This window comes from Nelumbo nucifera, chromosome 7 (genome assembly GCF_055504915.1).
Source record: "Nelumbo nucifera cultivar China Antique chromosome 7, China Antique-T2T, whole genome shotgun sequence".
NCBI lineage: Eukaryota > Viridiplantae > Streptophyta > Magnoliopsida > Proteales > Nelumbonaceae > Nelumbo > Nelumbo nucifera.
The window spans coordinates 33,948,277-33,975,448 of record NC_142655.1 but is presented as its reverse complement, the minus strand read 5'-3'; the positions used below and the strand labels follow the sequence as shown (position 1 = coordinate 33,975,448).

At 41.1% G+C, this 27,172-nt stretch overlaps 1 long non-coding RNA gene across 2 annotated transcripts; it reads right to left on the bottom strand.

Annotated features, from left to right (window-relative positions):
* Positions 1–18,083: 18,083 nt before the first annotated feature.
* LOC104598307 (uncharacterized) lies at positions 18,084–24,706 on the bottom strand. 2 transcript variants are annotated; one of them, XR_016078943.1, is made up of 5 exons: positions 24,515–24,706; positions 24,281–24,423; positions 23,874–24,045; positions 18,525–22,685; positions 18,084–18,366 (listed from the first exon to the last, which is right to left on the bottom strand). It is a non-coding gene; the product is annotated as an uncharacterized LOC104598307 (long non-coding RNA). The 2 variants fall into 2 exon arrangements; XR_002022714.2 differs by having other exon boundaries at positions 18,084–22,685; positions 24,515–24,673.
* Between the last annotated feature and the right edge of the window lie 2,466 nt (positions 24,707–27,172).

Sequence of the window (27,172 nt, the reverse complement as noted above, 5' to 3'; positions counted from 1 at the left end):
GTAGAGTTATAAATTAATCATTAATTTAATATTAATTATTATTATAGTAATTATTAAATAATTATTATAGTAATTAGTATTAGTTATAAATTAAATATTAATTAAATATGAATTATTAATTATTATGAATGACTAAATAATAATTATTTATTAGTAATTTTTAATTAATGATTATAATAACTAGTATTAGTTATAAATTAATTATTAATTAAATAATAATCCTTATTTTCATTTTTATTGAATTACATAGACAAAAAAAATTTCTCATATATGGGGTTAAAATAGACATTTGACAATTTTTAGAATTCAAAACATTCTTTGTATTCAGATTTTAGAGGAAAGAAAAGTTCACCAATACCAATATACCTATTAATGTAATTATTTCACTTTCAGATGTCAAAGGTCGAGGAAAACGAACAAACCCTAAAGACCAACACAAAGAGTGAGTAGGCGGTAAAGGACTCAAATGAAGCCTAGAAAGAAGGTTGCTATCCTCTGCTTGAAACTATAAAACATATGAAACATGTACACTTATTAAGGTTAACACTTGTTCTATACTTTCCATATGTACCACATGGTTATCACTCTTACAAACATTAATTGGGAGGAGTTTATTCCCAACATCAATGATATCAAGGTGTCGCCATTCTTCTAACCAATGGTGTTGTATATGGTCCTGTAGATGCTCCATGTGAAGACCCATTAAGGATGCAAAGTATATATTGGATGGACCACCGGGCAATGAAAGAAAAGAAGATTGACATACAATCTCTACACCTTCAAAACATAGATGGCATGTGGGTCAATATGATCAGGTCTCTTTGCCATATCAGCACAACTATGCACCTTGGCAACATCTTTGTAAAACCATTCTAATGCGAGGGCGAAGAAGTTTCATCTTCAGTAAACTCTTCTAAGTAAGGCCTAATCAAACCCACGTGACATTTGATGATTCAAAGATGGTTTGCCATAACAACTCTAAGCCTGTGTTGCTGAATATCTATAGTGAGAAGTTGGTGTCCAAACCGATTTGTCTTCAAACGAGGGATCTACTCATGGAATTTGGATATGCTAAAGAGTTTGGATAGTTTCCTCTCAGAAATAAAGATGTAACATCTAAAAATTCCAAGAATGTAAGTTTTTTAATATAGGTGGCAAATGAGTGGGTTGGGTTTGTTGGCCCTCTGAATTTTGATGATAATAAGCTTATTGAGAATATTAATGAATGTCCTAGGTGTGCAACTATACCAAGTTAATCCTATTGAGCTAAACTAGTCAACAAATCACTTAAGCAATCAAAACTTGAATGAATTGTATTAGGCAGCTGACAATATACTTGTGACTCTCCAAAGAAGAAGATGATTACTACCAAAGAGCTGAAATAAAAAGGAGTATCAAGTTCCAAGTTTGTCATTATGCATCTTGCTTTTTAGGACTTGATGTAAATCATATGAATGAGATGCACTCTATGGGATTAAACTTGACCAAAATCTGTTGACTTAACCTTAGAGGCCAATGGCTAGTAGTAGGCATGGTTCTCAGGTGTTTTTGGACTCATGAAGGGCTTAATCTAATGTTAGAAGCCTAAGAAAATAATTTCTGAACTATTGGGACCAATATCTCTAGGTTTTTAAGGTTGTTAATAGTTAGTAGTGTTAGATAGTGTATGCCCTTAGCTCTAATCAAATTGATGTACATATGCATTTAATGTAAATGAATAAAAGTACATAATTGATTCATGTTATATTTGGTGTGTTTCTGTGTAATTACCCTTAAACTGGACACTTGTGAGACTCGTGTTAGTTTAGAATGTTCTCAGCCGTTGGATAGACTTGGGGAAGTTTATCCTGCCAAGGCTAACACTAATGTGCTACCAAGTAGGTTGTGGTAGCTTGTCTTAGCTGCTAGGGTTAGACCCAAAGCACATGTAGTGTGTGTTTGTTTGAAACACTGAACCCAGATCATTTTCCAGTTATGCCCTGGACCTTGGAGACTGGTGGGCAAAACTGGAAATTTACACATAACCCCTACACTCGATTATGGTACTTCACTAGGTGTCGGATTGGGCTGTCTTTGATATGTCAATTAGTGAGATCCTTTGGGGGTCAAAACCTGGGTATTTTGGGGTAGTCTGAGCATTAACTTGAGTGGGTGATCATAGTGATAGAATCAGCCCCTTTGTCGGACAAAGTGAAAGATCAGGACTGCACTCTCTTTGATGGAAACTGATGGAGGGTGATTTGAACCGACCCCTTGAGACGATGACACGTGGACATGACTCAGCACGAGCAACAGCTCAGCACCACAGCCTGACCACGACTAAGTAACCAACCCACAGGGCAGCTCACTACACCATAGCTCGCTATAAGGGTAACTTGCTACTACACGAGCTCGAGGTCCCCCGAGCTACTGAAAGGGAATACTCCAAGACAGGTCTATCCCAGCTTGCGAGCTAGGGTAACTAGCTCGCTTCAACACTTAGGCAGAAAAACTGCCCCAAAGGCAACCTTGAGAGGGGTCACCTTGAAGTACCCCAAGGAGCTCGCTACAAAGTAGCTTGCGACAAGATAGCTCGCTGCGCGACAGGATAGCTTGCTACAGGATAGCTCGCGACTAAGCGACGCGATGCTTTCAGGAAGCTTCTATTTGACAAGACCGTACCCGTCAGACTGCACCACGTTTCTTGACCGACGGCGTAGTCCCTACCAATTCGACAGATTGCACCCACATCTCTCGACAGATGGTGGCGTGCCTGTCCTCCCGGGACGTGTCACTCACCCGGTTGGGTAGTACCCTGCAATGGTTACCTGCGCAGCCCTGGCAAATAACGGCTGTGACAGAAGCCCAGTGGCGGTTACGCTCGATTTGACAAGAACGTCTATATAAGAGCCCCCTAGTCGAAGGGAAGGGCTCTCTCTCTCTCTCTCTTGAACATCTAAGATCTTGTCTTGAACTTACTCGAACTTTCTCTCGAGCTAACTCAGTGATCTAGCGCGACCTACACTCTTAGCCTTCTTTATACTCTTCACTATTTTCTCTAGTGTTCTAACTTAAGCATCGGAGTATTCCCACCGGGCAAGTCTCCCGGGAATTCTTCACCATCTTCTTCTCAGGTGTCGTCCGTTGCCAGCTAGGAGTCAGTCAGCAGCCAGCTAGGAGTGCCCGGATTGTGCAGCATCATTTGGTGCCGTCTGTGGTAAATGCTTCAAAAATCCTTCCTCTAAGCTTCTACAGTTTCCTTTTGAAAACTCAGCATTCATGGCCTCCTCTAGCAATGCCGAACGTGGCGCCAACCAGAAAACTTCTATGGAGCAACCCCAACTTCCCACTGTCTGTATTGGACAGTTCACCGTCCACCTCTTTGTGGACGGGATTCCCAGTCTGAACGTGCTTCTCACAGTGGCACCCATGGTCGCTCCACTCCCTTCCACGGTGAGAGCAACCTTTGTTGAACCATCGGTTGTGCCCCTAGTGGCCAACCCGAACCAATTGGAAGACTTAATGCAATGCATGCGAGACATGCAAGCTCAAATGCAACAGTTCTAGTAGTTCCAACTTTACCAACAAGTGTTGCATCAGGTCTCCCAGTACCAGTACCAGCAGTAGCTTCCCTCCTTGCCTCAGGCCCTCCCGCTGGAGCGAACGACCTCGCCGGGGAGAGGCCTCCCAAGCCCAGGATCCCGCCAAGAGCCAAGCCTCTTCCCATGGTAGGAAGGAGAGGCCAACCACCCCCGTTCGCAGCCTGTGGGCAGGTCGGGGGCCTCCCAGCCAACCAAGCCCGCATCGCCCCAGCATTCGCAGTTCGAGCTCCCGCTCACAGAGAACCCGTTCGAGGACCTAGTCGCAGACTACAAGCAGGGCCCTGCGGTTCAGAGCCACCGCCAGTAGTCTGAGCCCATCGAGCTCGGCGACATTGAAGCATCAAGCACCAACACTGAGCCAACAAAGAGCAGCGAAGACGCCGGCGAGCTTGCCGAACTACTACCCGAGTCTCTCCCGAGCTCAAAGGAAAAGAGGAGGTATGCTTAGGTGAAGTGAAAGTTGCTCCTCTCCTCTCAGTTTCTTCCCCACTATCTCCAGAACTCCTTGCTGTCCCCATGCCAAGGGACTTCATGCTCCCTCCACTGGACAAGTATGATGGATCCTTCGATCCGAATGATCATGTGGACGCCTTTCAGTCCCAGATGCACCTGGCAAGAGCCAACGAGTCCTGCATGTGCGTGGCCTTTTCCACCACCTTCAAAGGGGTAGCCCACACTTGGTACCGAAACCTCATGCCCGGTTCGATAAGAAGCTGGGCGCAGTTTGTGCAAGTTTTCACCTCCCACTTCGTCACCAGCAAGAGGTGCCCGAGAACTCAAGAAAGCCTCATCGGCATAGTTCAAAAGGAAGGGGAGTCCATTCGGAGTTACATCAAGCGGTTTAATGACACTTGTCTGCAGATACCCGATCTGGACCCTGTAGTTCGCCTCACCGCAGCCAAGCGAGGTATTACCCAAAAGGAGTTCAAGTGGCACGTGGTTATCAATCAACCCAAGACTGTGACCGAGTTCCTCAAGCTCGAGGAACGGTTTATAGGGACGGAGCAAGAAATCAACCAGAAGGGCGAGCAGGCCCTTGAGAAAAGGAAGAGGGAACCAGAGCCCCCATCTCAGGGCGACAGCAGGAAGAAGAAGGACCCAGCTCGGGGGGCAAGGCCGGTTCAGCCCTTCCGAGCTCCGGCAGCAGAAAGGGACTACACACCCCTCAACACAAAGCAAGTTGAGATCCTCATGGCGATCAAGGACGCCCCGTATGTGAAGTGGCTACCTCGGCTGAAGGCCTACCCTAATGTTAGGAATAAAAATCTGTATTGTAGCTTTCATAAAGATCACGGTCATAGCACTGAAAGTTGTAAAAACCTCTGCGATGAGATAGAAGAACTCATTCGTCGCGAATATCTGAGAAATTTTGTACAAAGTAATAATAATAATAAAGCAGGTCGGCAAGGGGAGCAGAGTAGAGACGCTCCCGAGTCCAGCAGGCAAGCGGAACAGCCGTAGAAGCAGCCCCCCGAAGAGAGACCAGTTCGGGGGACCATCCACGTCATAGTTGGAGGCTCGATTGTGGCGGGCTGCACCTCAGCTGCAGCTCGCGAGGCCGCCAGAGAAGAGTAGAACCCCCCAAAGCGGCCAAGGATGGAAGATCCCATCTTCTTTACAGAAGATGACGCGCGCGGGGTCCACTACCCCCATGATGACGCGCTCGTCATAAAGGTGAAGATCAACGACTTCGAAATCAGGCGCGTCCTCGTCGACTCAGGCAGCTCAACAGGCATCCTCTTCAAAGCAGCCTTCGACCAACTTCAACTCCAAGAGAGCGACCTGAAGCCCACGAACACTCCCCTGGTAGGCTTTAGTAGAGAGGAAGTCAGGCCCCTGGGAAGGATTGCATTACCTGTGGAAGTCGGCACTTGGCCTAGCATAGTGAGGCTTAACCACGATTTCTTGGTGGTCGCAACCCCTTCCCCGTATAACGCCATAGTAGGTCGGCCGATTACCCATGCCTTACGGGCTGTGGTGTCCACTTACTACTTGGCCATGAAGTTCCCCACAGACTTCGGAATTGGGATAGCGTGAGGTGACCAGTTTGAGTCTCGCAAATGCTACGTTGTCGCCCTCAAAGGGAAAGCTAAGGTGGCCGATGACCTCGAGCTGGAATGACCTACGGAGCAGAATGAGGAGCGAGCTGCGCCCACAGAAGAGACCGTCTCCATCCCAACCTCGACGAAGGACCCAGCCTGAATGCTTCTGATCGGTGCTTCCATTGAGGAGCCTCTACAATCTAAACTGGTACGCTTTTTGCTTGAAATTTTAGATGATTTTGCATGGTCAGCGGCAGAAATGCCTGGCATAGACCCTAGCATTATAACTCATAAGCTTAATACTGATGTTGTAGTTAGGCCCGTTAGATAGAAGAAACGCAACCTAGCCCCAGAGCGATGGAGAGCAGTCGACGAGGAGGTCAGGAAGCTCCTTGCAGCCGATTTTATCAGGGAAGTCCATTACCCGAGCTGGGTGGTCAACCCCGTTTTGGTGAAAAAGACTAACAGTAAATGGTGAATGTACGTTGACTACACTGACCTGAACCGAGCTTGCCCAAAGGAGTGCTTCCCACTCCCCAGGACCAACCGTCTGGTGGACACGACCTCGGGGCATGAGTTGCTGAGCTTTCTAGATGCCTAATCGGGCTACAACCAGATCAGGATGGACCCGACAGATGAAGAAAAGACTACCTTCATAACCGAGCTTGGCCTGTACTGCTACAAGGTCATGCCCTTCGGGCTAAAAAATGCCAAGGCAACCTTTCAAAGACTTGTAAATAAACTGTTTGAGCCATTGATTGACCAAAAAGTAGAATGTTATGTAGACGACATGATCGTCAAAACCCAGTTTTCATGCGACTTAATACAAGATTTGCATTTAGTCTTTGAAATTCTGCGTAGATTTAATATGAAGTTGAACCCGAATAAGTGTGTCTTTGGCGTCACCTCGGGTAAATTCCTAGGATACATTGTAAACCGGCGTGGCATTGAAGCCAACCCGGACAAAATAAAGGCCATCCTAGATATGAGACCACCCCAGAAAATGGAGGTTCAGAGGTTGAACGGCAGATTAGCCGTTTTGAGCCGCTTCATGTCCAAATCGGCAGACCGCTGCCTACCTTTCTTTAAGGCAATTAAAAGCAAAGGGTTTGAATGGACCCAAGACTGCCAGCTCGCGTTTGACGAGCTCAAAAAGTACCTCGCTAGCATGCCGGTCTTAACCCGGTCTGAAGAGGGCGATGTTTTAGAGTTGTACCTCTCGGCAAGTGACGAAGTGGTCAGCTCGGTACTAATAAAAGAAGTAGATCGGGTTCAACGACCTATCTACTATGTTGGTAAAGTGTTGTAGGGAGTAGAGACAAGATATCTGGAGATAGAAAAATTTGCCTATGCACTGGTTATTGAAGCCCGAAAGCTTCGTCTGTACTTTCAGGCTCATACTGTTATCGCCGTCACCAACAAACCTCTGAGGCAAGTCCTACTCAAGTCCGAGGTCTCTGGTTGACTGACGAAGTGGGCCGTTGAGCTCAACGAGTACGATCTCCAATACAAGCCACGAACTACTATTAAGGCCCAAGCCTTAGCAGACTTCGTCGCGGAGTGCACTTTCAGCTCTGAAGTCCCCAGGCCGGTTGAGCACGAGGCCCCCAGTTCGGGCAAGCCTGGAGCTCCCAGGCCGGTTGAGTCCGAGCACCGTGAGGTAGCAGCCAGTGCAGCTGGAAGCATATGACGACAAAGCAAATGAAGATAAGCTACGTACCAACCTCGACCTACTCGACGAAGTTAGGGACCTCGCATATATCAGGACCACAGCTTACCAGCAAAGAGTAGCCCGGTACTATAATGCTAGGGTCAAGAAGCGGAATCTCCGCGTCGGCGACCTGGTCCTTCGTAAAGTTATGGCACTTGAGCCCGACGTTGGCAAGCTCGGACCAAATTGGGAAGGACCCTACCTAGTGAAACGGGTGCTCGGGGATGGAAAGTACGAGCTCGAAACCCTTGAAGGGAAACAAGTACCTCGGGCATGGAATATTGTCAACTTAAGGCAGTATTACCTGTAACTACTGAATTGACCATGTGTCACTCTCAGAGCCTAAGGGACAAAATGCCAAGCTAAGATGACCTCGGCGCAATAAGGCAAACTCCAAGGGCAGACTATAAGTCACCCCCTCAGCCCAAGGGCTAAAACACCGAGCTAACTAAGACATTGGCACCGTGAAAGACTTAGCCGCTTCATTGGTAAAGGCGAAGTATGACGTACCAGAAACGTAAGCAGCTCAGGTTTGAACCCTACGAAGCATAGCTCGTCTCAATACATCGGTTGAACCAAATAAGGAACAACCTACAAACATACAGTTCGAGCATACACAGTAACTACTTTGCGGTATACTATAAAAATGCCTCAAAACACTAAGGGATAGCTCAGGGTAATAATTACCAAAAAATCCTATTTCGGGCATGTAGCTTTAATAGCTCGAGTGATGAGATCGCTTTGGCAAAAAATAAAAGAGCACACCATACTTAGCAGAACAAGGAAAAATTTCATTACTATTTCATAAATAAAAACCGAGCTAAAAAGCTCGGGAAAGTTCAACAAGAAGTAAAAAAGGGCACAACTACCCAAGAAGAAGATTTTTGAAAACCGGGTTTTGGCACCCGGGAACCACCAGAAGTCAATCAGAAGAATAGAAAAACAGAAGAGCCACCAGCCTCAAGGGTCCACCTCCTCCACCTCGTCCTCATCCTCCGGGTAGTTAGGCTCCTCCTCCTCCACCTGGTCCACCGTCTCAGGAGCTAGGCCCTTCATTGTGATGCCGTCAAGGTTGAGCCCAAAGAACTTCTTTCGGACCAACTAGCGGCAAAGCTTGAATCCGAAGCGGTACGAGCTCGAGCCGTACTCCACTTGGAGGTCGTGATACTCTTGGGAGTCCTTGAAGTCCCAGACTGCCTTAGCCCGCTCGGCCTCCACAATGGTGTCGAAGTTCCGAGTTCGGTCCAGAAGTGTAGACTCCAAGTCTCGAACCTGCTAGCGAAGGAGCTCCCTCTCTGCTGCCACCCTCGATGACTCCTCCCTGTAGCACGCGCTCTCCTCAGAAAGCTTGGCAATTTGTGCCTCCTGGTCACGGGCGAGCAGGTCCTAGGCCTCGCTCTCCTTGCAAGCCTGAAGAATCTCACCTCAGGCCTAGTCGAGCTCGCCCCGGAGCTTCTGGACGTTGGCCCTCTGATTGCGAGTGTCGCCGGAGTGGATGTTGGTCTGTAGGGCCATGGCGTGGATGGCAGAGTTCACCTGCCAACAAGAGACTAAGGTCAAAAAAAGGAAAAGAAAGGAAAGAACGAGAAGAAAGAGAAAAGACCACTTACCACCATACAGTGAGAAGTGGCGAGCGCCTTGGGCTCCATCTCCCCCCACCTAGCGACCTGCTAGTGGTAGATCGCCCTTCGGCTCTTCCGCTCAGCCACGAGGTAATCATTGACACCCTCCCAGTTGCCCACCGGGAACTGCGGGAAGGCCCAGGAGGAAACAACCCTTGCCTCGGGAGCTCGCCCTCCTCGAGGCCGCCTTCTCTGGCACCTCCTTCAGATGGGACTGGTGGAACCTCAGGCGGTGGAGAAACAAAGTCTGGCTCAGCAGACTCAAACTCAATGCCCCCAGAAGTTGAAGCTCGGTCAGGACGCGACCTCTTCGCCTTACGCTTCTGGTTGCTGGAAAGAAGGCGGCACGCGTCAACACCAGACATGATGGTTGCCAAAAAACCACAAGGTATTAGTCCAGTAATATATATATATATCTGTGTGTGTGTGTGGTGTGTGTATTTTTACAAGGCACTACACGACCTAAAAGGCAACCTACTCAGACTCAGGCCAGCCTGCGCGAGCTTTTCCTCGGTCAAGTAGTCTGAACAAAGAAGGCCTATTGCTGCCCAGGACAGCAGCATTTTCCAAGTTTTAGGGTTCAACTCAACCCCAGAATCCTGGATGGCAGCCCTCCAAGAAGTTGGGAAGGGCCACCCCTCGGGGTTACAAACCACAAAATAGTCCCGCTTCCAGGCCGAAATCCTGTTCGGCAGCTCGTGCAAGAGCTTGAAGCCGCGGCAGGGAGAAAAGTAGTTGGAACGCCTTTCCGGAGGCGCTATGTGAGTAGCATTCTTGATGCAGAGAATGGAAGAAAAGATATCAAGGAAGACAATACTCATAGCACAGAGAAATAGTCCCAACTACACTCCGGATGGCGTTGGGATGGAGCTGGTCAATGGTGACGTTGAAATGATTCAACACCTCCACTATTAGAGGGTGCAGAGGAAGACGCAAGCCAGCCTCGAGCTATTCCTGGAAAATCACTATGTCATTGGGACCATGCTCCCAGGGAAAGTTACCAGAAGGGAGACTGTAGATGAGGTCCCCAGGAAGGTTAAAGTAGTGAACTAGAGATCTAAGTCTCTCCATCGTCATAGAGGAGGGACCGAAGGTGTCGGGCTCTCTGCCCCGAGAAGTAGAAGCCACCTCGACGGAGGCCTCCCGAGCCTCCGAAGCCTGCTCCCAAGCTCTCCCAGAGCTCGAGGGGGCGTCGTCCTAGTTACTGTCCCGGGGATAAACGTGGTAAGGATACCCAGACATGATTGACAAAATGATTAGACTCACCGGAAAAGATGAAATGGTGTGAACAGGAGAAGAGCCCGGGCAGACTAGATGGATGCGCAACCTCAGAATCTGAAGACAAAGCAAGTTAGCGTGAAAGAAAATGAGGTCTGGGGGCCCTCCTATTTATAGCCATTGTGCCCCCAGATCAACGACCCAGATTGAGACAGATCTGACAGTTCGTAGTCAAGCTGACTGCACGTCTTCTGAAACCGAAATGTGACTGGCTGCACGTCTCCCATGATTGAGCTAATGACAGTTGCACGACATCCGGAGTTAAGAGCCGCTTTGGCGCATTTCTCTGCATTCGAAAAGTCAGAAATCCCCTGACTTCTGCGCACGCATTTAATGTGAGCGGTCAATCGGGTTTGAACTTCAATCAAATCCACCCGTCACACTTCATGAACTCCTCACACTAAGATAACACTCTTAGCCCGAGGAGTGGGGGCAATTGATGAAGGGTGATTTGACCTGACCCCTTGAAATGATGACACGTGGACATGACTCAGCACGAGCAACAACTCAGCACCACAGCCTAACCGCGACAAAGTAACCAGCCCACAGGGCAGCTCGCTACACCATAGCTCGCTACTACGCGAGCTTGAGGTCCCCCGAGCTACAGAAAAGGAATACTCCAAGACAAGTCTATCCCATCTTGTGAGCTAGGGTAACTAGCTCGCTCCAACACTTAGGCAGAAAAACTGCTCCAAAGGCAACCTTGAGAGGGGTCACCTCGAAGTACCCCAAGGAGCTTTCTACAAAGTAGCTAGAGACAGGGTAGCTCGCTACACGACAGGATAGCTCGCTACACGACAGAATAGCTTGCGACTAAGCGACGCAATGCTTTCAGGAAGCTTCTATCTGACAAGACCGTACCTGTCAGACTGCGCCATGTCTCCTGACCGACGGCGCAGTCCCTGCCAATTCGACAGACTGCACCCACGTCTCTCGACAGATGGTGGCATGCCTGTCCTCCCAGGATGTGTCACTCACCCGATTGGGTAGTACCTTGCAACGGTTACCTGCGCAGCCCTGGCAGATAACGGCTGCGATAGAAGTCCAGTGGCGGTTATGCCCGATTTGACAAGAACGCCTATATAAGAGCCCCCTAGTCGAAGGGAAGGGCTCTCTCTCTCTCTCTCTCTCGAACATCTAAGATCTTGTCTTGAACTTACTCGAACTTTCTCTCGAGCTAACTCAGTTATCTGGCGCGACCTACACTCTTAGCCTTCTTTACACTCTTCACTATTTTCTCCAGTGTTCTAACTTAAGCATCGAAGTATTCCCACCAGGCAAGTCCCCCGGGAATTCTTCACCGTCTTCTTCTCAGGTGTCATCCGTTTCCAGCTAGGAGCCAGCCAGCATCTAGCTAGGAATGCCCGGATTGCGCAGCCTCAGAAACCAAAACTACCAGCAGTCAATTTCAAACTTGTTTTAGATTTGTTTTGCAATATATATATATAGTGTAAGACCATTTAGGCCCGTTATACCTGATGGGCTATATCTCACTTAAGACCATTGTCCTTGGGCCTTCATAGGATGATTGGACTCAAGGACCATTTATTGTAAATGTTGGGCCCATTAAGATCCCATACAGATGGACTTAGAGGTTCACTGTGCTTAGCAGTGAATTCAGCCAGGCTTTGTCATAGAAGTTAGGCCAAACCCATATGGGTTTATGTGAGGTCATTGTTGGGGTCCCACACCATACAAAGAGAGCCAAATTTGCCAACAACTAATTGGGGACGTGAGCCACTTACTTAATGGACCTAAAGCCCATGATTAATTGGATTAATCAGGATGTCACATGACATGTTAAGCAGTCATGTGACTTGGGCAAATATGGGTATGGATATGGATTTGGATCAGCTATTAGGATAAGAGGATAACTCTTATCCACTTAAAGAGTCCAAATCCAAATAAAGATTTGGATTAAAGACTCCTCCTAATTGGATTAGGAGTGCTAATCTTTAAGGCTTATAAAAGGAGGGAGCGAACTGCTCTAGACACCTTTTCTGCTTTTAGTTTTCTCCCTCTGCTCTTGCCACCCAAACCTTAATTCATTCTCCATTTGGTGACTGATCTTGATCTGTCTTGGTTTTTGATTTTTGCAAGAAAAGTCAGATTTGCATCACGCTCACATCCCTTGCTCGATCCAAGCTGTTGGATTGCAGTTCTTGCTGAAGGATTGTGTTGCTGAACCGACTTCAATTCAAGTTGCGCCTTTGGTATCCTCTTTGGGCATGAACACCCACTTTGGGAACTACACGTGTGGAATCCGTATAAGGTATTCTTCTCCATTTCTTTTGGTTTCAGATCAAGTGAGGTTCGGTGGAAGAACGATCCTTGAAAAATGCAGCTTTTCTAAAACTGAGAATGCGATTCCCTGAAGGGTTAAAAGAAATTTATGAAATTTCACTCTACCATCCAACATGGTTCAGCCATCCATTTGATGGATTTCCCCTCCTTCAAGTAGTCGACTACCCATAATCCTTTAATCGACCATCTATGACAGTTGAATGAGGCTAGTGTTGCTTAGACACTACTCAGTAATCGATCATAAAAAACCATGAGTTAACCCTGCCTCATAACCTAGACTGAGTATATGTTATTAGTTAAATATCAGGAGGAAGTAGACAACAGCCAGAGAAAAAAGATTCCTTAGTTGACTACTAGTTTGTTCTAGTCAATTACTTACAAAATAATTTGACTATTTGAAGGCATAATGACTATCACCTCTTGTGCTATGAATTAATACATTCCCAATAGATTTCTAACAATCACATGCTCTCTACCACTATAAATCAATGGTTTTGAATTGAGAAACTAAAGAACTTGAATCAATGTTTATCTACTAGAAAAAAAAGAGAATATGTTAGCAAGATTTTTTTTTAGAAGAGATTACTGAGCTAAATCAATTTTGTAGTGAGAAAAACTCGGTAGCTTCTTGGCTAAATTCCTTCTCACAAAGATATGTTGAATCTCTTCAAGTGTTTTAGTTTATAATTGAAAGATGTGACACTCATATAGGGTGAATTTTGGCAATTTAAACCTTTCAATTAAGGTTCAAGAACCCATGAAATCAGATATCTGTAATGTAATACCATGTGAGAAAACAATCTCTCACTTTGCATCAACTTTGGGATTCAAACCAAACCATATTAGACCCAAAACAACAAAAGGTCATATTCTTACTTGATAATAGAGCCTCACAAGTGCAAGAATTTGATGTGGTGTTCATGTCCAAGATGCCAAGCCTATCTCTCTATCCAATGCAAACAAGCTAAAGATAGTGTAGATATTGGTATTGCTTATTTGATCCTTGAGAAATCAACACTTATTCAGTGCTGATGTCACACATGGAAATGGAGGTTTATTGTATGAATATAAACTCAATAAAAAAAAAAAAAACTCCTCCAAAGCTGGAAGCAATATGGAGAATGGCGCACAAAGTTGTAAGTTCGATCCCTCTAGTTTTTATAGGTTTTGGACTGAATACTTGCAAAAACAAAGGCTGAATACATGGTAGTCTTTCCCACCAGAGTTTGGGTTTACATAGGATTCTATTAATGGTCCTTTTGGTTTGTAGTTAGAATTGGAATCAAAATCCCTTGAATCAGAATCAGGATAGTCTATTCCCATAGTTTGTTAGGTTCATACAAGAATTGGAATGAGCTAGAATGGGAATGCCCATTCTCTCAAATAGGGGAACAACATTCCAGTAAGAATGGGAATGGGATTTCAATTCTGCCCAACCAAACAATCGAAATCGGAATAGCTCATTCTGATTCAAATTCCAAACCCCTATTCCCATGAACCAAACGAGCCTCAAGTCCTCTTTAAACCCTAGAAAGATCAAAGCTTGGGTATTAATTAATTTCTAATTTCAGTTTAATTATGACCAGTGGGTAACCAGCTTTAGTGGATTTATTAATTCTCGTGTTATGGGAGAGGTGATCCTGTATGGTGTGGGACCCACATACCATTAGATCGAATCATTCACTACAAAAAGAACAACATTTAGTTACATTTATTATTTAAACGTCGCAAGGAAGTTAACATTCCACGGTGTTTAATTTAAATGTAACAAAAAAGTCAGGTTTTGACGACAATTAATTATAAGTGTTTCTAAAGTTTGAAACCTAGTGATATTTGCCATGTTCAAGTAAATGTCATAAAAATGTCTTCACCTGCCAATTTGAGCCACACTTTCCATGGCGTTTAAGATATATATTTGGAATGGTAAACTTTTTTTTAAAGTATCAGAAATACTAAATGTATCGAAAAGATAAATTTAAAAAGACATATCGTGATATGCTTTGAATACACATTGATACAAACGAAAAATTAAGATACACATTGAAACACATTAAAACACCATAGATACTCCAATAAATCATAAATATACATCAATAATATTAAATATAAGACCTAAATGAGCTATATATAAACAAAAATCACATCCTTTAGTGATTTTTATGAAAAAGATATATTATAGCCAACATACAAAAACATAAAGGTATTCTCTAATAAGGTTATAACAATAAAATATAAGCTTAATAATTATTTAATAAAACATTTTCTATAATTTTTAAACACTTATTTATTTCTTAATCAAACAAATAATTTATATTTTTGTTACAAAATAAAAAAATAAAATGTAACAGAAAATAATTTTATGGTAAACATTATGGTTAGATCACGCTAAAAATTACAAAAAAATGATTATTTTACAATAAATTGTGACAAATCTTTGAATTAAAAATTAGAAAAAATATTCTAAAATTACAAAAAGTTTTAAAAATAAATAGTTTTTTTTCATACTAAAAATAAAAAAAGTAAATATTTTTATTCAAAAAATTACAAAAAAAATAAATATTTTAGAAATTTTAGTAATTGTATGGATATGGTAGATCACCCATAGATCTATGACAATTATTCTTCATGGGTAGATTAGTAAAACGAAAAATATAAAATTTTATTTTTTGTTATTTTATATTTTTCTAAATCTTTCTTCAAAAAATTAAATAGATCTATTTAAGGCATGTAAAAATATAGGATTTTCTACATAAGGAAAGTATATAAGCATTTGCAAGCATTAAAAAAAACAAAATATTGTAACATACCATCAAATAAATTGTAAAAAAAACTAATAATTTTTGCATTTTTGTGTAAAAAATTGAACACGAACCTTAAAAATCTTAAGTTTTGGAGAGTTTTCTTTTTTTGTTTTTTTAAAGATTTTATAATCCAAGAATCTGTAGGGATGATTTGGTGAATTTGGGAGAGAGAAGGTTTTGGAATGAGTTAGAAGCCTTTTTCTCAAATATTTTTAATTCGTTTTTTGCCTACGAGAAATCATATTGTATTGACCGACACACTGATACAACTACAATATGACCCCGATACACCCCGATATAGGTCCTGTACGCCCCAATACAAGGTCAACACAACGAAAAAAACACAAAACAAATGATTTTCTAGCATTTCCCATGTCAACCCGTTAAAGATATGATATTTATCGATCGATACAGGATAATACGTTGCAAGATTTTGAACATTGGTTCCTATCGCTCTTTGGTGACATTAATCACAAACGTCACACAAAATATTTTCCCACCACATACGTAGTTTTATCTATGTTAAAAATTTTTGGTTACATTGAAAGGGTTCTACTATGATATTGGAATGGCAACCGGTCAACCAATATTATAAGCATGATAACCAAAAAAAATTACATATGGGTTTTGATTGACCAAAACCTTTTTGGCCACCATATCTTTCCGGCATCATACATTTTCCCTTAAAAGTAAACGTCGTAAACATCGTGAAAAGAGGATTTTCAACAACGTTTAGCTAAATGCAAGGTTTAAAATTTTGGTATGATACTCTCAATTTGGGGTATATCGTATTGTATCTTTGAAAAATTAATACAGGATACGCATGAAAATCGGATGTTTCATCTTTTTTAATGCATATCAGACCCGTATTGAGGGCGTACCGAGGGTGTGTCAGGGGTATATCAAGGCGTATCGATAGTGTATCAACAAAAAAGATACGACCAAAAACTGAAAAAAAAAATTAAAGGAAAAACCCAAGCTTCTTTTTTTCCCAAAATAAGCCTTCATTCACCCCCAAATGACTCTAAAGCCAAACTTCATTCATAGAGTGCTAGATTTGCAAAAAACAAGTGTGAATCGTTATTTTTTTAAATACTTTTCAAATTTTGAAAAAATATGGCAAAAGTACGTAAATCTTTTCAATCTTTTATAATATCTTGTGATTTCTTTTTTTTCTTTAATGTTTAAATTTATATTGATCTACATTTCTTACATTCAAAATCACAATTTTTTTTGTGTTATCATAGATTTATGAAAATTTCATGAAGATATTTGGGGAAATTATAAATTAACAAAAAATTTGAAAATGTAATTTTTTCTCTACTTATAAAGACTAAATATGTTTTAAATCTATGGATTTATCTACCATATCCATAGAGCAATTGAAATTTCTTCTTTAATATTTTTTTGATTTTTTATATTTTTAGAATTAAAAAAATAAATAATAATTAATTATATTTTATCATTTGATCACAACAATTGAATATATTATAATTATATAGATGATCTATCATATCCACAAGCCAATTGAAATTTCTTCTTAATAATTATTTTTTTTATTTTTATATTTTTAGAATTAAAAATAATTAACTAATTAATTATATTTTAACATTTGATCACAATGATTGAATATATTATACTTTTATGGATGATCTATCATATCCACAAAATAATTAAAATTTCTTCTTTAGTAACTATTTTTTGAATATATAATATAATGTTTATTTATTTTTTATAATTTTTAAAAATAAATAATAAATAATAATTATTTAAATAATAAATAATTATTAATTATATTTTCACATAGAAGTTGTGCCAATGCATGTTTTATGGTTGGATAGGAGATTTCGGTTTTTCTCATCCGATAAAACATTAAAACTTAAGAATTATATTTATAAATTATAGTTAAGCATAGGGTTTTTAATGAAATTATAATTAGGTATAACATATTTCTTCATAAAACCATTAAAATATATTAGTTTAATGTATATACACCTCATCGGAGTCTTATACTTAGTGTTGTTGATGTATTTCTATGAGTTATTACAGTATTTATAGTGTTTCCAAACGTATTTTAGTTTTTATCTGATACACATGCATATTCAAGGCATATCCCAATACATCTCTTAAAATTGTCTTTCCAATACACTTGGCGTTTCCGATACTTTGAACCTTGGCTAAATGTTACTGAAAGACTTTCATGGCAAATACTTACCATGATGTTTAAATCAAATGTTGCAAAAGATTCACATTTCGTGACGTTTGTTTACAATCTTTGATGACACTTTTAGCATTTGTCACCAAAAGTCCATTGGCACCAAAATAAATATTAGTAGTAAAGAAATTTTGGTGGCAATTGCCTTAATCATCATTGAAGGATGATAGAAAAGCATCACAAAAAGTTAATAATACAACAAAAAAAAATCTGGCTCTTTCAACTTAAGTAATTTCAGGGGAGAAATAATTAATTATTCATAAAATTCCCAGCTATATTCACATCTAACTAAGAATTAAAACAAAACAATTATTTTATTTAATAATTAATTATTAATAAGTTCTTAATAAAGTAATACATTATTCATAAAACAAAAAAATTTAACTCTTCAACTAAAGTAATTTCAAGTAAAAAAATATGTGGGTCCCACTTAAAGTTCCCACCTAATAATAAAATAATAAATTATTAATATTGTAAGAGGATAGCAGCATCACATAAGTATATGGACTCGGCCAACCCAAGGCTAATCGGGATTAAACTGGTCCACTTTATTAATTAAAAATTGAGTGTTCAACATTCCACCACAACAATAAATCAACATGTGTAATTAAAAAAGTGAACATTCTAGAAGCAAAGGTGTATCCAGCTAAGAACATTCTAGAATGCAACCACAACAGAAAGTGCCTAAAGGGTTAGGGGACCAAATACATCCGGTTTAAGGATCCAGACAGATAGAATCAAGCAAGCAAAGTAACTGTGCTGTCTGGTCAAGCTCAAAATCTCTTAAATCTCTCCTGAAACCCAAATCCTAACTGAAACCAAGGACAAGGAAAATGAGACAAATCTTTGAACAAATTCATTTTTAAAGCAAGAAAAGGAATACAAAGGCAGCAAAAGATCCTTGAGGGTTGAATTCCCAATCCATAAGTCCTCCCAAAAAAGAACCCTATTCCCAATGCATACATCATACCTGATTAAATTTAAGAATTGTGGAAGAACACCATAGATTGCCTTCCAAGGAGAGTTCAACGTGGCCCTTCGAGAAATGCCAACATCCCAACCATTGCCTTCTGCTCCATGAATACTCTCTACATCTTTGTGCCAAAGTATTTCCTCCTCCAAAGGCCATCTCCAAAGCCACTTACGCAAAAGGTCTGAGTTTTTCTTCCCTGGGCTCCATGAATACTCTCTACATCTTTGTGCCAAAGTATTTCCTCCTCCAAAGGCCATCTCCAAAGCCACTTACGCAAAAGGTTTGAGTTTTTCTTCCCTGGGCTACCCAATCCCAGACCCCCTTGCTCCCTTTTCTTGCATGCTAATTCCCATCATAGTTGTCAGGCGATGCCTAGGCAACAAGGCGCCCTTTGAAGCTCACCTCGCCTAATTGCCAAGCAATTTTCTACTTCCTACTATAAAATACTTTTTCATTCATTCTTTTTTTATATTATAATTATAAAATAGACATTATTAAACTAAAATAATCATTTTGTGTGTTTATATACTAATTTCTTTTTATTATTTTTTTATTTATTAGGGTTTAATCAACACAAACATTGCTAAATGCTGTATCGAACCCTCAAAGACTTAAAAACCTGAACCAATAAGGATGAACTTAAAATTTTATCTAATCAGCACATTTTTCTCTTCCATATATTCTTCTTCTACTTCTACTTCTACTACTACTACTACCAATACTTTTTATTTTCTTCTTTTCCTATAACAAAAATAAGGGTTCAGCCCCTATATTTTTTTAATTTTATTTTCCTTCTTCATTTTCTTCTCATGAATATGTTGATTTTCTATACTTTAATATGAAATTTATACTTTCTTATGAAAATCATGAATAATTATTAAAAAATATGGTTATAGTACCTAGGGAACTACCCTAGGATCTATGTTTTTAACATAAAAAAAATCCATCGCCTAGGCGGGCACCTAGGCGACTAGTAGACAAGGCCCCCCCCAGTCACCTAGCCTCGCCTTGGCACCTTGAAAACTATGATTCCCATCTTACCAAATGATCCTTCCTTCCCACAAAAAGTCCCTCATCAGTTTCTCTACTTTCATTACCTCCTTTTGTGGCATCCTAAATACTGTAAGGAAGTAAATTGGGAGATTAACTAAGATGGATTGAATTAAAGTAATTTGACCCCAAAGTCACATTATTTCTTTTCCAAGCCACCAGTTTCTTAGCACATCTTTACACCACGGGATTCCAAAAACTTCCCTCCCTAGGATTGGCTCCTAATGGTAACCCCAAGTATCTCAAAGGCCAACTAGATGTCACAACCTAACTCCTCAGCTACCCCACCCAATTCCTCCTCTAAATTTATCCCCACCACACAACTCTTTTGGAAGTTAATCTTTAGCTTTGGCACAACCTCAGACAACTTTATCACCCCTTTCAAGTTCCTTGCTATCAGAGGGTCCCCAGTCTCACAAAAAAGGATAGTGTCGTTTGCGAATTGTAGGTGTATAACAATAACACCCTCTCTTCCAACCTTCCATCCTTTAATCAGATTCAGCCTGTCCGCTCTCAAAATCATCTGCTAGCAAGGTAAAGAGGAAGGGAGAGAGTGGATCCCCCTGTCTTAGTCCTCTAGTTGCTGGAAAAAAATCTCGAACCACTTCATTAACCAACACAGAATAATGAGTACTAGTCAAACAACCTTTATTCCAACCACACCACCTATCTCCAAACCCAAAATCCCTCAAAACTTCCATCAAGAATGACCAATCTACTAGATCGTACGCTTTCTCCAATGATTTGATCAATAATTTGTCTACCTTGAATGAAAGCCCCTTGCAATTGACTTATTAAGGAGGGCAGAACTATTTTTAACCTCAAGGAAATTGTAGATACTAGTCACCAAACTGATGGGTCTGAAATCTCTAAGCTGAATAGTATCTCCCTTTTTAGGTATCAAGGCTAAGAAGGTGGAGTTAACCCCTGGGCTAATAGAATGCTCTTCAGAAAACTCCTCAAACATTACCCATAAATCTGACTTGATATCCTAATAGTCTTGATAAAAAGCCACAATGAAACCATCTGACCCTAGAGCTTTAAATCGATTCATTGAGAACATTGCTCCCCTTATTTCTTCCTATTCAAAATTCCTTTCCAACCAGTGTGCCATTTCAGGGTTCAAGCTTGGCCAATCTAATCCTACTAGGCTAAAACTAGTGCCCTCCTAACTCTTATATACCTCTTTAAAGTGATTTACGAAACAAGTGGCAATCTCCTCTTGGTCAAACACCAACACTCCATTCACTTCCAATTTCTCCACAAAATTCTTTCGCCTTCTACTATTTCTTCTCTAAATAGAATTTCTTCCAACTCCTTCAGTGACCATCTTAGACTCCTGTCTTCCTCTGATAATACACCCAGACTTTCCTTGTCATCAAGAATCTCAATTTGGGATATCACATTTAATTTCCTATCCTCTAGTCTCTCAAAACGCTCTCTGTTCCACTCCTTGATTTTGATTTTTAAACTTTTTAATTTCCTGCGGAAAGATCCTCCTCCCCCTTGGATTCCTTCCATCTCTTCATTCCACCACTCTTTCACCTTTAGTCTCAATGCTAATCGGCTAATGATCCGAGGTAACTCTTGGTAAAGCTCTAGCTAACAATCCTGTCCAATGCACTTCCCATTCAGAGTTAAAAATAAATTTATCCAGTTTGGAGTAACTTGGGGGGTTCTGTAAGTTAAACGAGGTGAAAATGGTCTGCTAAAGAGGAAGTTCCATCAATTCACAATCATCAATAAAATCATTAAATTTCCTCATGCTTGTCGTGACCAATTGGTCGGGGTTATTTGTCTTGTTTGTGAATCTAACCACATTAAAGTTACCACCTAAACACCATGGTTCATCCCACAACCCTCTAATGTCATAAAGCTTTTCCCACATTAAACCTATATCTTTGTATCTGTTGGAACCATAGACATTCGATAGAACCCAAGTAAACCCATCTCCCACAACTTTGAACTTCAGAGAGACTGAGAATCAACCTATTAACTCCACCGGTTCCACCACCTCCTTCCTCCACATTGTCACAATCCCCAGAGGTCCCCCACAAGGGCACAAAAGGATCATCCTATCCCTCTAGAGAACCACACACTTATCACCCATCTTGTATCCAGGATTTCCAATTTTGTTTCTTGCAGCATTACTATATCTAGACACTCTTTTCTGAGAAGATCCTTTATTACCCTTCTTTTCCTAGCACTGCCTAAGCCTCTGACATTTCAACTCAATATCTTCATATCAAAATTCAACTTAATCCCCACTCAAAAAATCCCTTACTTTGGACCCTTCCGTCTCTGCCCCCTTGCACTAAATTCAAGATCAGCCGCAACATCAGATTTTAGTTTCTCTACCCCTGTCATTTTTCTCTTCCTTTGCTCATTTGTCTCTTTTTCCCTTTCTTTTTGGCATAGGTTTTAATGTTTTCTACCTCTCTCAACTTTAATCCCATCGCTTACACAAGATTTGTCGCCAATTCCTTTTCCTTTTTATTTGTCCCTTCATTAGTTTCTCTACCCCTGTCATTTTTCTCTTCCTTTGCTCAATTGTCTCTTTCTCCCTTTCTTTTTGGCATAGGTTTTAATGTTTTCTACCTCTCTCAACTTTAATCCCATCGCTTGTACAAGATTTGTTGCCAATTCCTTTTCCTTTTTATTTGTCCCTTCATCTACCCTCCCTTCCCTCTATGAGACGTCCTGTACACCCAAATCCCCTACATTATCTTCAGTAACAGCCTCCTTCCTTTGCAGATCCTCAAGATATTCACACACCAGCCCCCAGAGAGCACCTCCTTCAAGCAATGGAAAACCTTTGTGACATGAATTAAGTGACCAACATTTGACATGGCTGATTTCTGGCCACATCATCATCTTCCTCACTGGGACACCCATTCTACACCTGCAATTCCAAGCTAGATTCTAAAGCAAATTGGTTCCTATACAGAACCCTTCTTCCTTGGAGCTACTTCAGGTCCTTCTCGTAAGTGGCTTTGGATCCTTCAAGGAACATGTTGAGAATGAGATACCTCATCCTACCCATTACTGTTATTTCTCCTTGGAGCCTTCAAACTCCAATTATATTAAAGCATGAATTCATGGGCGCATCTACAAAAAAGTAATATATTATTAAAACAATTCATATTTTCTTTTAATTCCAACATCGCATACTGCAATAAAAGGGATCTAAAGTGTTGTCATTGTTACCAATTAACATTTGACAAGAAAAATGGTATTTTTCTTGTACATTAGTTGTTCATTTATGTCAAATAAACTAGGAGATAAAAATGAAATCTTATATAGAAGTGTTCCCAAGAATCCATTGAGTATCGGATTCTGAAAGATGTTCAACATGGATGCATCATCAACTTAGCAGATTCCATGTAACACGGACAGGAAATCTACAAGCAGCACAGCAGCTCCTTTGGAGGTAATGGCTGTATCATCCACAGTGCTGACACATTGTGTCTGTCTTGTTCCTTCTCTTCCCAAAGTTCACTGTAATTTTGCCCATGGTCTTTTTCTGGTAGTGTTCGTTATGGGTAACCTCCTTTTCAATATAAGTGCAAGAGGAAGAGATGGATGAGGGACAACCACTTGAAACAACCTTCTCCCTCATGAAACACATTAATTTCTATGGGTCTCTTCCCACTTTACCTTGCAAAAAACAGACTACAGGACACTTCTACAATAGAAATCTTATTATTATCTCTGGATCTCCATAAAATTACAAATAACCTACTAATTACTATATCCTATACTTATTGGCATGTCTTAACATTCTTTTTTATTATAAGTGCATGTCCTAACATTTTTTTAAAAAAAGGCTATATTCTTAACACCCGCTACCATATAGATAACAAAGACCTAATATAACTTCAAAGTTACTACCTTCCCCTGAAGCAAATAATTTAAATTTTCATTTTGTTCAATACTAGAACTTCTGAATATGACGGATTGAGCATGATAAGTAATTCAATTTTCAGAGGAACATTAAAAACTGATTTTGATGCAGTACCAGTGAGTGATGATGCTTCTATCTAAGACTGCACCACATAACTGATCAGTAATTGAATTTTAACCAAAAGACTTAAGAATCAATTAATGGTGTTACTAGCCTAAGGTCCTTTTCATTAAAATAAGCCAATAAAAATTGTGATGTATACTTATATGGACGTATAGCAAAAGAGAAATGGAAACAAAAGGCCAAAGAAACTACCCTCTGCACACAAAACCGATAAACAGTTAAATGCAAGATAACTTCCCTTGAAAGATTTGAATTCCACCAAAACTTACATCCAATCCATTAAGAGCATGAGTATGTGAATATTTGGCTTTTCTAATCTCTCAAAGATTCTTAGATCCCTCTCTTTCCAAATGGCCCATCAAATAGAAGAAGGAGCGCGGTCTCCAGCTTACATCTCACGAGTTCTAGAAGTACGCTTTTTTAGCTTCCCAAGCATTTTCACTAGATTCAATTGAAGAAAAACCTCATAATCAAAAAATCACATGGGACAAAGTAAACTTGTGATGTTCAATCAATTATAACGAGTTGAATGCAATAACGCATATGTAAAGTCAAAGAAATGGAGAGAAATTTGTGCAGAAAGAAATTAAAAGAAAGACTAAAATAAAATAAAATAAAGGTTATCAAAACCCGGTTCACTAGAGAGACAGGATAAAGCCCATTCATGGTGTTCTACCTATGAATCATTTCCTTTGATAACTCTGACAGAGTCGGCAGACTCGCCCGTGAGTGTCGATCTGGGTCGTATGGTTTCTTCTTCAGCATTCATGAGTTTCTCCATGTCTTTCAACCTCATCCTCACAGCACTGGTAACAAGAACTGGTGGAGATTGTTTCATTTACAGGAGAAAAAAAAAATCAGTGGGAGTGGCGATGATCAATGATAATTAGGGTTTGAAGAAGAAAAGTACCAGCAGCGGTTCCAATGGTCCATAGCCAGAGAATCTTTACACCGGGGCTTTTGTCTTTCCACATGTTATGTATATATTTTCTCTTGGTGTCCTGTGGACTTGTTCCTAGTCGCAGGCAAGGTTTATATAAGGGTTTTTACAAAGTGGGACATTTGTGTGCAGACAAGGCTACAGACGCAGTAAGGTGCCAACCAGCGTAGCGGAGATTTTGGGATCGAATCCCGCTGCACCTGGGTTGGGGGTAGGGGTGATCATGGGCTGGGCCCGGCCCGGGCCGGGCTTTGCCTTCATAACAACGGACTTAGGCTAGGCCCGGGCCCGGCCCAACCCTTGGCCTAAAAATATAAGCGCGGGCCCAACCTTGTATGGGCCAGGCTCGGTCAGGCCAAAATTTTGAGCCTAATTATTGTATTTCAGTTTCAAAATTAAACAATTGTACTTTTTTTTCACTTATTGTGGTGGAGACTATAGTAATTTATAAGAAACTTTAAACTTAATATCAAAATAAAAGTTTCTAACATAAAAGAAATTAAATAATAATTTATAAGTTTCAATTGATCATTAGTGATATCACACAATTTTGTTGCTCTCTCTTGTCAGACAACTAGGTCGAGTTGGAGGTGACCGAGCTGGTATGTTTTGCAAGAAGGAGAATTAGAGTGCCCATGTTGTCTTTACCCAAGGAGGGCACTCTGATGCTTAAGTCAGAAGGTGTTTTGAGAGTTATTGAGAGAATGAGAGAGCTTGAGAGTGTACAATTGCGCGTACCTTTCCAATAAAAGTGAGCGCTTTATATAGGTTTCGATGATCAGAGCCCTTCACAACGGGTCTCATGTTCTTGCGGAGCCGTTTCCGCTTAGCCAGGCGCATTAATATGTCGATTATGAGATCTGCGTAGAGGTTACGCTCTACTCGAAAAACTCTGAGGTGTGCAATGCGATAGGCCGGTCTAACAGTTGAGGTATTGACATCCCAGAGATCTCGGGCTAGTAACGCATTATCAGTCCAAGTTAGCGAGCCCTCCTCACAGGTCACTGTGGATTCCTACAGCTTGACTGGTCTTTTGAGACAACTCGCCACAAGTTGCTTACTTAGTGTTGAGGTGTCACTTGAAGGCTACATGTCGCTAGGCAATTAGGATTACCAAATTACCCCTCATCAATTGCCCCCCATTCTCAAGCCTACGTCAACTCGGTGAAGGGAGTAGCTCTCAATAAGTTAATTGGTCCGACTGCATCGTAGGTCGCCCGGCTTGAGTCGCGTAGGTAGGTCAGCCATTGAGTCATCTGTTTTTGCATTCGGTATTTTATTTTCTAGCTCAACTAACTCTTTTTCTGTTCTTCAAATATGGCAAGTATGGCTTCAATGTTGGCGGCTTCCAAGGAGAAAAAGGCTTCAAGGAAGAAGCGAAGGGCGGATCGCCACTGCTCGTTGGAGGGGACCTCAGCCAGTGCCGAGGTGAGGTCACCATCTTCTGTCCCCCTATTGTCGACCTTGAGGGAGTTAGTGAACCAATGAGTACCGACCAATACTCTACAAGTCCTGCTGCCTTCCAACAGGTCAGCCAAGAGGGGCAAGAGGCCGACCCCTCATGTCTCGGATATTCCCCACTTCGTTCCCAACATGGATGTCTCCGTACTTGATCGTGTGTCTAATCCTCATGTAGCTATTTGGGTGGCCCAAGGTATGTTGCTTCCTAAAGATGTACATTTTTACCACGACCTAGACCAAATTGACACCGAAACTCGAATGATTCAATGCATCGTTCAGGTTCATCTCCTTGTAAGATTTTTGTCTTTTTGTTTCTGAAGCATCTATTCTAATCATGCTTTTCTTCTTTTGGAAGGCGAGCACCATCAAGCAGGTTTTATTGGACCATGTTCATGCAAGCCAGAAGGAGAGAGGTGAGATGCAAATGAACATTAACACATTTCAGGCTGAGATGCAGAAGCTCCAACTCAATTCGGAGGAGGATCACCAACACTTCTATGAGTTGAGCCAAAAAATGCAACGTGAGTTTACTGAAGCTCAACGCAAGCTGATTGATGCTCAAGACACTATTGTTGCCTAGGCATGACAACTGGAGGAAAGGTGATTGAAGTATACCTAGGACATCCACTGAGCTAAGGAAGCAACCATCTCTCGCTTCTTGGAGTCCCCTGAGTATGAGAATAAGAAAGCGGAGGACACCCTTCTTCAATGAAGAAGAGTTTCAAACTTTGTTGCCGCTATTTGAAGATGTTGTATCCTACCTTCAATTTCGGCTCCCTCTCTGTGAACAATGTACCGAACGAGCTCACTACACCAGTTGATGAGGAGCCTCTGAATCCTGAAGAGGATGAGCAGGAAGACAACGAAGAAGGGGATGAGGAGGGCAATGCTGTCAAAGATGAGCTGTAGGGTGGCAATGAAGAGTAGCTCAACCTATCTGGTGGTTTTTGTTTCTCTGATGATTCTGAGAGCCTGTGTGCTCTCCTGTAAGTTGTTTCCTTGGGCATGCGTGCCTTTTATCTCCAAACTTATTGACACTAAGTATTTTTTTTTTGCATACATGTATGGTCATAGGCCTTTCTTTACTTAATGAAACTTATACTTTCACATCTAGTACTTTTCTTTTGGATGGAATTCTTTCATGTTTCTTTTGTTTAGCTCAATCAA